The sequence below is a fragment of the Salvelinus sp. IW2-2015 genome, unplaced genomic scaffold, assembly GCF_002910315.2.
Source record: "Salvelinus sp. IW2-2015 unplaced genomic scaffold, ASM291031v2 Un_scaffold845, whole genome shotgun sequence".
Taxonomy (NCBI): Eukaryota; Metazoa; Chordata; class Actinopteri; order Salmoniformes; family Salmonidae; genus Salvelinus; species Salvelinus sp. IW2-2015.
In genome coordinates this window covers 112,961-124,376 of record NW_019942627.1, presented here as the reverse complement: position 1 = coordinate 124,376, position 11,416 = coordinate 112,961, and the positions used below count along the sequence as shown (strand labels likewise).

The 11,416-nt window shown below is 45.6% G+C and overlaps 1 pseudogene; it reads right to left on the bottom strand.

Annotated features, from left to right (window-relative positions):
- LOC112069002 (YTH domain-containing protein 1-like) overlaps positions 1 to 7,480 on the bottom strand; it is a 42,112-nt pseudogene extending 34,632 nt beyond the window's left edge.
- Positions 7,481 to 11,416: the final 3,936 nt, after the last annotated feature.

Here is an 11,416-nt window from a genome sequence, read left to right as displayed (position 1 = left end):
ACCACTGGGAGTCTGGACTGAGGAACCACTGGGAGTCTGGACTGTGGAACCACTGGGAGTCTGGACTGTATCATGTTAACTTCTTTATAACATGAGTGGAGCTAACACATTTGAATAATGCAACACGGCATGAAGAAATGTTGAATCTGTTAATTACTGTTCGCAAACCAATGTTAATTACAGATTAAAACACTTTGAAATGCGAGAAGATACCGGTAGCTTCCAGCTTTGTAGGACAACTTTCCTATAGGCCTATTTTAACACTGAAAAGTTAAAATATGTGACAGCGTTACATACAAGGATAACACATTACATTTCAAATTATTCATTTAATAAAGACAAACTTTTCAATTTAGCCTTTGGTTTTTATGATGAGCGCCCCATAAAAAAAAAAACTGGTAGCTGACTGGTAGCCTGTTGGTTATGTCGGCCAATCAAAGCAGCAAAGAGGCTCAATGTGTAGCAAGTGGAGTGAGAGTTCAAATGGAAGATGGAGTAAAATTACAGAATTAAAAGTTAGCGAAATGAGAAGGAGTAGGCTACAATGAGCAACAGAGAGCTAGGCTGTTTTATCCGAATGGGGTTGGCTAGAAAGCGCAGCATGTGGCCTTAATTAGCCTAGCTTTTCCATGCGAGAAATCGCCAAGAAACTGAAGCTCTGGTACAACGCTGTGTACTACTCCCTTCACAGAACAGCGCAATTGTAAAAAAAAATGTTTTTAAAAAAAAAAGCTGTTTCCAGCTACAATAGTTATTTACCACATTAACAATGTCTACACTGAATTTCTGATCAATTTCATGTTATTTTAAAATGGACAAAAAAAAAAGGTGCTTTCTTTCAAAAACAAGGACATTTCTAAGTGACCCCAAACTTTTGAACGGTAGTGTACCTCCAAGCGTTTATCCAAGTTTGATGTATAATCTTAAGATGCTGGCAGCAGTCGTACCGTTAGAAGACATTAGCGTTTTGTAAACGTACATCTAAAAAGGCATCTTATTGTAATTTCTACACCAGACTCATTTTTTGTGCTTCCGTTGCACTTGAGAATTCACCAAAGGGAATTCTATCAGCAGACAGCACTCTGACTGATGTGGAGCTACTTTTCTGGGTGTGGCCAGCCTACTTTTCTGGGTGTGGCCAGCCTACTTTTCCTTGGTACTTTTCTGGGCGTGGCCAGCCTACTTTTCTGGGCGTGGCCAGCCTACTTTTCTCTGGTACTTTTCTGGCCGTGGCCAGCCTACTTTTCTCTGGTACTTTTCTGGGCGTGGCCAGCCTACTTTTCTCTGGTACTTTTCTGGGCGTGGCCAGCCTACTTTTCCTCTGTACTTTTCTGGGCGTGGCCAGCCTACTTTTCTCTGGTACTTTTCTGGGTGTGGCCAGCCTACTTTTCTCTGGTACTTTTCTGGGCGTGGCCAGCCTACTTTTCCTTGGTACTTTTCTGGGCGTGGCCAGCCTACTTTTCTGGGCGTGGCTAGACTACTTTTCTGGGCGTGGCCAGACTACTTTCCCCCAGTAAAATGCAAAAGATTAACTTTAAGCAAAACATAAGGACATGTAGCTGACTCCATTCTTTCTATGATAGGCCTAAACATTATCAATATGATGGCCATGCATCTTGCTTTTTCATTGTAAGCTCATATACTTGTGGCTGTAAGCCAAGTAGCGTTGAACTTCCGTTTTCACCAGATAAAAAGCTATTTTCTACTTGATTTTTGGGACAGAAACAATGTGTGGCTTGGATTAAGTTAAATACATATATATATATAATATATATACCCTGTTCAATGGCCAACCTGGAAGGTTTTCACCTTTGGACAGCAGGTGAGTGCCAATATCTACAAGGTAGAAACAATTCATGCCCACCAGGACCAGAATTGAACAGCCCTGCAGCTATGCTAAAGTAATTTCCCCCCCATGATCCTTAGTAAAGCTGCTCCTACCTCGGTGGTGAGCTCAGGCACGATCCTGTGTCTGTCTGGCTCTCTCCTGCGGCCCAGGGTCTTGTCAGGGTGGGCTGCGTTGTGAGGCTCCCCTCTCTGCGCCCCACCATCTCTCATAGGATGGGTCTTCCTGTCCTCATAGTATCCTTCAGTATCGTACTCAGGGGGGTGCCTTCCCCTCCTGGGGTTGACTGGCTTTGTCCCGCTAGCCCCAGCCGAGGGGGCTGATCTCTTAGTGGCGTGTCTGGTGGCGGTGTGAGCCGTGGGTCGCAGACGCTTCGGCACGTGGTTATCCCCTCGGTTGTTCTTCCTCTTAGACCCTGGAGGGGGGAGAGGGGGGGGGATTCATTCATCTTCAAATATTAAAGGCCAATATCTAACTTGGTCTGTTTAGTGCTCTTGGGTCTGTTTGGGACTGAATACAAGCTGAAAGAGCTGGGTTTTCTTAACGTGTTGCACCCTTATTCAACCGATCCGTTTGTGCTCTTGCCAGCTCCATTGCAAACCGGGATAATTACTATGAGTGGATTTAGCATTGACGGCACAAACAGACACTCAGGCTAACCAATATAGGCTTTTAAAAAAAAAATCGGCCAATTCTCAGAACCGTGTGGTTAAAAAAAAGAGGTACCTTTTTTCTGGTTGACGTGCTGTTCACTCTCAGGGTTATAGAGCTCGTCATCCTGGTCAGGGGCCTCGGTGAGGATGTCGTCCAGCACATTGAGCTCTCCCTCTGGGACGACAGATTCAACCACAGTTAGACATAGCAGATGTTCTATTTAAAACACAGAGCGCACTACCTTTGATCAAGGCCCATAGAGCTCTGGTCAGAACTAGCGCACTACCTTTGATCAAGGCCCATAGAGCTCTGGTCAGAACTAGTGCACTACCTTTGATCAAGGCCCATAGAGCTCTGGTCAGAACTAGTGCACTATGTTGGGCAGGGCTGACCAATCCAGGTCCTGTCGGGACAAAACACTTCTGGTTTTCAACCTTGCTTTCTAAAAATCAGGGACTAATTCAGACCTGGGACACCAGGTGAGTAAAATTAACTACCAGTAGAAACAAACAAAAAAAACAGAAGTATTTCGGCCCTCCAGGACCTGGATTGGGCAGCCCTGATTACGGGAACAGGATGCTATTTGGGACGTAGCCAGCATTAGCGGTTTATAATTAGTAGCATTAGTGTGTGCACAACAGAGTTGAGCACCTACGGCCTAGCGAACTGATGTTTGGACTGGCCTTGTTGCCTGCGTACAGGGCTAATCAATGGTTATTAGTTATCATCCTCATCATTAAACTAGTTAGAGCCACAGGAGACAAGTCATCCAAGCCTCTAGTCTCGGCTAGAGCTACGGGGGGGTGCACAACTCAGGCAATCGAGTTGCACAGTTCTGCTTGATCTCGGTCGTCGCGGTGCATTCTGGGTACACTCGGACAAGGAGATCTCTCCTTCAAGGAGTCAATTGGGCACTAGCACAAAAAAACTCAATATAACTATAGTTTTCTCCAGTCATTTCCTGCTGGGATTCGTCTCTCTTCCTGTTATAATATCTTTGCCCATACTGAGACCGGCCACTTGGCTTCCTCTACTCACCATATTTGGTGGGGGGAGTGGAAATTCCAAAATGGATGCTTTAGATTTATACGTCAGGTGGAAACGTTGGTCTCTTTATTCCATCTGTATCTTGGCTGTACGAACATGGGAAGAAACTGCTTCTCCAATTGAAAGCCCCGGTCACACTTGTAAGCCATGTCATGGTGACGTTGGCTTACCTAAACTCGTGTTGGTCGTCTGGCAGCGAACTGCCCACGTCAAATCAAAAAGACATTCCTTAGATATAAAGTTGTTTATGACAAAAAAAAATGAACAGTTTGTCACTTTTACGAGGTTGGAGTAATAACATGTTCAACTAAATAAGAATTTGTTCTTAACTGATTGCCTAGTTAGGTTAAAGGTAAAAAAAACAAAAAAAAACGACTTAAGACACTAGCTTGAAATCTAGGTTGTGCCTTTAGATTGAGAAAATGAACCACTAAGGAATAAGAATTCTCATTGCCTTCTCAAATCAGATGTTATTGATCACATACGCATATTTAGCAGATGTTATTGTGGGTGTAGCGAAATGCTTGTGTTTCTAGCTCCAACTGTTCAGTAATATCTAAATATTCACAACAATACACACATATCTAAAAAGTTAAATAATGGAATTAATATATATAAATATTAGGACGAGCAATGTCAGTGGCATTGACTAAAATACAGTAGAATAGAATAAGGTATATACATATGAGATGAGTAAAGCAGTATGTAAACATTATTAAAGTGACCAGTGATTCCATGTCTATGTATATGGGGCAGCAGCCTCTAAGGTGGAGGGTGGAGTAACATTATTAAAGTGGCCAGTGATTCCATGTCTATGTATAGAGGGCAGCAGCCTCTAAAGGGCAGGGTTGAGTGAACCGGGTGGTAGCCGGCTAGTGATGGCTGTCCTTGAATGGCCTTGAGATAGAAGTCTCTTTCTGGTCCCAGCTTTGATGCACCTGTACTGACCACGCTTTCTGGATGTACTAGCGGGTGAACAGAAAGGGAAAGGGGACACCTAGTCAGTTGTCCAACAATGTATTCAACTGAAATGCGTCTTCCCGCATTTAACCCTAACCGTCTGAATCAGAGAGGAGCGGGGGGCCTGCCTTAGTTTAACTGCCTTGCTCAGGGGCAGAACAACAGATGTTTTACCTTATCAGCGGGGGATTCGATACAGCAACCTCTGGTTACTGGCCCAAACGCTCTAACCACTTTAGGCTACCTGCTGGTTACTGGCCCAATGCTGCTAACCACTACGCTACCTGCTGGTTACTGGCCCAACGCTCTAACCACTAGGCTACCTGCTGGTTACTGGCCCAACGCTCTAACCACTAGGCTACCTGCTGGTTACTGGCCCAATGCTCTAACCACTAGGCTACCAGCCGTGGCTCGGGTGGTCGATGTCTTGATTTTTGTTGTTGCCTTCCTGTGACATCGGGTGCTGTAGGTGTCCTGAACGGCAGGCAGTGTGTCCCCTGGTGATGCATTGGGCTGACCGCACCATCCTCTGGAGGGCCCTGCGGTTGCGGGCGGTGCAGTTGCCGTACCAGCCGGTGATGCGGCCCGACAGGATGCTCTCAGGAACAATGGTGGACATTTTGAAGCAAGTGAGGACAGCAGACACTTTGTCTCTGTACTGACATTTTGCCTGTTCGATTGCCTTGTGCAGGAAATAAACATTTTTTGTATTCGACCATATTCCCAGTCACCTTGCCATGGTTAAATGCGGTGGTTCACGCTTTCAGTTCTGCGCAAATGCTGCCATCTATCCATGGTTTCAAATTATTTTTTATTTATTTATTTAAAATGTAACCTTTAACTAGACAAGTCAGTTAAGAATTTGTTCTTATTTACAATGACGGCCTACACCGGCCAAACCCGGACGACCCTGGGCAAATTGGTAACGTTTTCCTCAAAATTTACTTTGTTAAAATCCCCAGCTACAATAAATGCAGCCTCAGGATGTAATTTCTAAACCCTAAACCCAGGCCTGGTCTAGAAGGGTGCAATTGAGGCCTGCATTTCTAGGGCGTTCCTGCATGTGGGCGTTCCTGCGTGTGGGCGTTCCTGCGTGTGGGCGTTCCTGCATCTGCCTCTTTATACTTCGACTGGTCCCTTTTTAAACTAGTACAGGCACTCCAGTAGTACAGTAGGTGCATAATAACGTTGGATGGCAGCCGCCGATAAACCCCACAGAAGGAGCGGGGGCGACAACAGTAGCTAGCTGGTTGTGCACCGGTAGACAGTGTCCTTCTTCCCCAACTGTCTGGTACTGCTTTCCCGCAGTTATGTTAATGACCGCAGGGGCAGGTGGGAGTTTAGGACACTGTGTGCTAGCTTAGCCAGCTAGTCCGGTACACAGCAGGCAGAGGCGACGCCAAATCTGTGTCGACACTGTGTGTTAGCTAACAAGCATGCTAGCTAACATAGGGTGTCCTTAACTACCAAGCTAGCTAGTAGCTAACACACGGTGTTGCTCCAGCCTCCCGCCTGCTGTGCTAGCGGGAGGCAGGGGTGACTGGCAGACAGTGTCCTTCGCCCCCCCGCCTGTCGGGCAACGTGTTCCCCGTAGTTCTCTTGACAGGGGGGGGGGGGGGTTGTTCATGCAGGAACCAATGGGGTGCTCGAGGAGAGGATGTTCACACATTTGAGTCATTTAGCAAACGCTCTCGTCCAGAGTGCATACATTTTCACATCTGAACCAATGGGATAGTTGAGGGGGGTGTTAAATGAAGGAACCAATGGGATAGTCGAGGGGGGTGTTAATGAAGGAACCAATGGAGCGAGTCGGAGGGTGTTAATGAAGGAACCAATGGCTAGTCGAGGGGGTGTTAATGAAGGAACCAATGGCTAGTCGAGGGGGGTGTTAATGAAGAACCAATGGGATGTCGAGAGGGGGGTGTTAAATGAAGGAACCAATGGGATAGTTGAGGGGGGTGTTAAATGAAGGAACCAATTGGATAGTTGAAGGGGCCCAGAATTGCACACTAATTGGCCTGGTCTGCTTGGCCAGCGTTCCCGGAAGTCTCACGCATCTGGTTTTAGAAACTGTGGTAACTGTGGTGCTGTTATCTTTGCTAATTAGCTATAACATTAAGACTAGTATCTAGTAACCAAATTAGTATTATAACTCGTTAACTAGCTATCGAAACGTGGGAACGTTAACCTGGCTTTGTGTAAATTAATATTAGCATGTTTAAATGAACTCACTGACTGGCCATTCTAAAAGCCAGTTGGGAGAAACTGGACTAGCTAACGTTCGCGTCGTTGACAAAACTCACTTACGTTATTGTCCCCATGGGGAAATATTGTTGCAGTATCATGTAACTTACACGTTTAAAGTGGCGTTTAAATACAAAACAAAAATTGACAATACAACTTTTATAACAGTTACATACCATTACATTTTTTTAAAGACTATCCTGCTGGCCTTACTGAGTCTATAGGAAGATTAGCCCGAGCTATTTAGGATGGATATCACACCTGGCACAAAGGATGGTTAGCAAGCTAGCTAACGTTAGAAACGCAGCCAGAGATATGTATATAATGACGAGATGCTCATGTCTCCGCCCTAACAATGGGAGTCATCCCAGAGTCGGGAAGGCAGGCGACAAGTTTAGGTCCAAAAATAAGCCCATAGAAAAGCATTGGACTTATTTTGGCGAGAGTGAAACCTCTCGCTTCGTCTCTTCCTCTGCAAAACCGCTAGTTGCTAACTACTGCGATTAACGCTACGTACCTTTCTCATCTCGTTTGTCGACCGCCATCTTCCGCCCCTTTCCCTGCTTTCCGCTAACCTTTAGAGGACTCGTTTTGCCTTCTCTCACGGTTGCCCGATATCTAACTAAATACGTATTTAGCAAAAATGTGTTAAAATTATGCCCCCCACCCTTCAATGTTTACTGAAAGTGGGTCTCATCGTAGCTACTAAAATGGCGGATCCCTCCTTTTTCTTCGTGTTCCTTTCCGGCTGACTAGACCCCGTGTTGCGTATTGCTGCCTTTCGCAGGTCGGAGGGCAGATTGCACATTTCTAACAAAAAGGGGAATCATTTAAATTGTCTATTTAAATTGTGCACTATCTAACCCTACACCCATCCCACTACTTTGGCCCTAAACGATACTACACCAGGCCGTTGGACTGAAAAAGTGGAACCCCTTCTCTCAAAACTCCCTGTAGATTTCCTGCACTAAAATGTCTCTGCTGCTGCAACTACCACATGTATCTTCTGTGATTTCCACTCCACCAGTGCAGTGCAGTTGATCACCATAGCTATAAACACAAAAAATGTAACCTTAAACAAATCTTCTCAGGATCTCTTTCTTCGGGCCTACTCACTGGGGGGCTCCCCAGTCGAATCCCTCACCCTTGGGCTCCCAGTCGAATCCCTCACCGGGGGGCTCCCCAGTTGAATCCCTCACCCTTGGGCTATCCTCTACTGTCCTTACTGCCTCAGTATATGAAACCTTCATCCTCATCGGTCATTGCTCATCCATATATTTCTATGTACATATTCTTATTCCATCCCTTTACTTAGAGTTGTGTGTTTTAGGTAGTTGTTGTGGAATTGTTAGATTTACTTGTTGATATTGCTTCACTGTCGGAACTAGAAGCACAAGCATTTCGCTAATACCATCTGCTAACCACGTGTAAGTCGCTCTGGATAAGAGCGTCTGCTAAATGACTTAAATGTAAATGTGTATGTAACCAATGAAATGTTATTTGATTTGCTTCCACATGTCCTTGGCACCTAAAGCACCGTAGCGGGTTCAGAACGAACGCCCTCACCGAATATAACAGTCTTAGCCCGTTTCATCAAAATGAAAGAGAGGACGATGGCACATATTCACCATGTTTTTTTTCTACTCGCTCGCTCGCACACACACACACACACACACACACAGAGAAAGGTTCTGTATTTATTTTCTTCGTCAACCTTGTGTCCTGTTTCGTTGTGTTCTGGAACGTAGCCCTGTCTTTAATTTTTGTTCATTGATTTCACCTGTTCGTTACTCACCTAGTCTCATCAGCTCCTTATTTAGTTCAGTTCAATCTGTGTTGAAGTTGAAATGGTGCTGGAGTAGTGGACGACTTGCGGTAAAACTCTGTGGTTCTAAGTCAAGTTGTTTTTTATTTTTTATTTATTTATTTTTTAATTTTACCCCCTTTTCTCCCCCATTTTCGTGGTATCCAATCGCTAGTAATTACTATCTTGTCTCATCGCTACAACTCCCGTACGGGCTCGGGAGAGACGAAGGTCGAAAGCCATGCGTCCTCCGAAGCACAACCCAACCAAGCCGCACTGCTTCTTAACACAGCGCGCCTCCAACCCGAAAGCCAGCCGCACCAATGTGTCGGAGGAAACACTGTGCACCTGGCCCCCTTGGTTAGTGCGCACTGCGCCAGGCCCGCCACAGGAGTCGCTGGAGCGCGATGAGACAAGGATATCCCTACCGGCCAAACCCTCCCTAACCCGGACGACGCTAGGCCAATTGTGCGTCGCCCCACGGACCTCCCGATCGCGGCCGGCTGCGACAGAGCCTGGGCGCGAACCCAGAGACTCTGGTGGCGCAGCTAGCGCTGCAGTGCCCTAGAGTCAAGTTGTTTTGAAGTCTGAAAAATGTCAGAAACATTAACTTGCTTGACCATGCAGTAGGTCATGTAACTGTTTGTTACATGTAATATTTGCTTTGTGGACTTCACCAGACAGATGTTGCTCTCCGGTTTTGTGATGAAACAAAGGTGTGGTTGAATTTATTCTGCCACTGTGTCTTATTATCTTAGCCTTAGACCTATATATATCACGGTGTCAAGGCATATGAACTAACAGGTTATAGAGCAAACAACGCAATTATCACGACACAGATTGTAATATGGCTTTTTTCTCCCTGACTTTTATTTATTTTATTTCACCTTTATTTAACCAGGTAGGCCAGTTGAGAACAAGTTCTCATTTACAACTGCCACCTGGCCAAGATAAAGCAAAGCAGTGCAACACAAACAACACAGAGTTACACATGGAATAACTAACATACAGTCAATAATACAATATACTTGGCTTCCCCACTGATTTTCCCCACGCATCGCTACTGCTTTTAACACAAATCGTATTTGTCAAATGCTTCAGAAACAGGTGTAGACTAACAGTGACATACTTACTTACAGGCCCTTCCCAACAATGCAGAGAGAAAAATAATAACAAGAGGAATAAATACACAATAAGTAACAATACTTATAAACACATGGTGTACAAGTACTGAGTCAATGTGCAGGGGTACCAGGTAATAACATGGCTATAAACACAGTGTACCAGTACTGAGTCAATGTGCAGGGGTACCAGGTAATAACATGGCTATAAACACATGGTGTACAAGTACTGAGTCAATGTGCAGGGGTACCAGGTAATAACATGGTTATGAAACAATGTGTATCAGTATGAGTCAATGGTCAGGGGTACCCGGTAATAACATGGGTATAAACACATGGTGTACAAGTACTGAGTCAATGTGCAGGGGTACCAGGTATTAACATGACTATAAACACAGTGTACCAGTACTGAGTCAATGTGGCGTAGCAGTCAGACGTCTTTTTGTCCTTGTCGTGTCCGTGTATATATCTTTTTTCTTCGCATAACTTTTTTATATTTTTCCTAAACCTCAACTTCAATATACTCTCCTGCAACCCGCCTCACCCAATGTGGTGTGGATCTGCTATTTTCTAAAGTATTTTTCTTTACTTTCGAACCGGAATCCCCCAACAGAAGCTAGCCAGCTAACTAGCTACTAGCTAGTAGTCAGCTTACCACTGCAGGGGGTCATCAGCTAACCTCTAGCTCGGAAATCGCTTGCCAGTTTGCACAACGCAATTCAAACCAGAGCATACCGGACTTATTTTCTCTCCATATCCCCAGATTCCTACCGCAAGCTCTGAACCTTTTCACCTGGATCATCGCAGCTAGCTAGCTGCTATCCGAGTGGCTACTCCTGGCTAACGTCTCTGTCCCGAAGCAAGCACCAATTAGCCTGGAGCTAGCCCATGCTAGAGCCATCTCCCGGCTAGCTGAAGAGGTCCATCAGCCACTCTTTGGGCTACAATACCTATTTTGCCGATTGGCCTGGACCCCTTTTACTACACGAAGCCCTGCTAATCCATCACGACTGGACTATCGACGTAATCTGCCTGGGGGTTCTTTTTCCAACAGGCCCCTCCGTCACGACGTCCCCTGAATGCCCATCTGCTAGCCTGCTAGCCGTGGCCCACTAGCTGTCTAGAGCATATCGGACTGTTAGCTGAATAGGTCCATCGGCCAATTTCTTGGGCCACTATACCTATTTTGCCAATTGGACTGGGCACCTTTACTACACGGAACCCTACTAATCCACCACGGCTGGTCTGCTGACGGAACCGTACGAGAAGGCTAGGCACGAGGAGGCTACAACAGACTTTTTCCGTCGCGACATCCCTCTAAGGCCCTTCTGCTAGCTTGCTAGCCCCGGCCCGCTAGCTGTCTGAATCGCCGTGTCTCCAGCCAGCTTAACTACTCACTGGACCCCTATGATCACTCGGCTACGCATGCCTCTCCCTAATGTCAATATGCCTTGTCCATTACTGTTCTAGTTAGTGATTATTGACTTATTTCACTGTAGAGCCTCTAGCCCTGCTCAATATGCCTTAGCTAACCCTTCAGTTCCACCTCCCACACATGCGGTGACATCACCTAGTTTAAATGATGTTTCTAGAGACAATATCTCTCTAATCGTCATTCTATGCCTAGGTTTACCTCCACTGTATTCACATCCTACCATACCATATTTCAAAAAAAAGTTCAGTAATAGACCATGTGATTCTAGGGCTTGTAAGTAAGCATTTCACTGTAAGGTCTACACA